General features: G+C 43.4%; 1 protein-coding gene across 6 annotated transcripts in view; it reads left to right on the forward strand.

Annotated features, from left to right (window-relative positions):
* The window catches only part of LOC107680700 (forkhead box protein P1-B-like), a 220939-nt gene that overhangs the window by 21922 nt on the left and 198789 nt on the right, over positions 1–228 (forward strand). The gene's annotated exons all lie outside the window — the stretch shown is intronic.

Genomic DNA, 228 nt, shown 5'->3' on the forward strand with positions numbered 1-228 from the left:
AGAGTCAAATTAATCCAATTGAAATTTTGTGGAAGGACCTGAAGCAAGCAGTTCATAGGAGGAAACCCACGAAACCCACCAAGTTGAAGGGGTTCTGTACTGAGGAATGGGCTAAAATTCCTACAAGCCCTTGTGCAGGACTGATCAGCAGTTACAAGAAACGTTACTTGCAGTTATTGCTGCAAAAGGGGGTCACACCAGATACTGAAAGCAAAGATTCACAGACTT

The sequence above is a fragment of the Sinocyclocheilus anshuiensis genome, unplaced genomic scaffold (assembly GCF_001515605.1).
Source record: "Sinocyclocheilus anshuiensis isolate Anshui unplaced genomic scaffold, SAMN03320099.WGS_v1.1 scaffold396, whole genome shotgun sequence".
NCBI lineage: Eukaryota > Metazoa > Chordata > Actinopteri > Cypriniformes > Cyprinidae > Sinocyclocheilus > Sinocyclocheilus anshuiensis.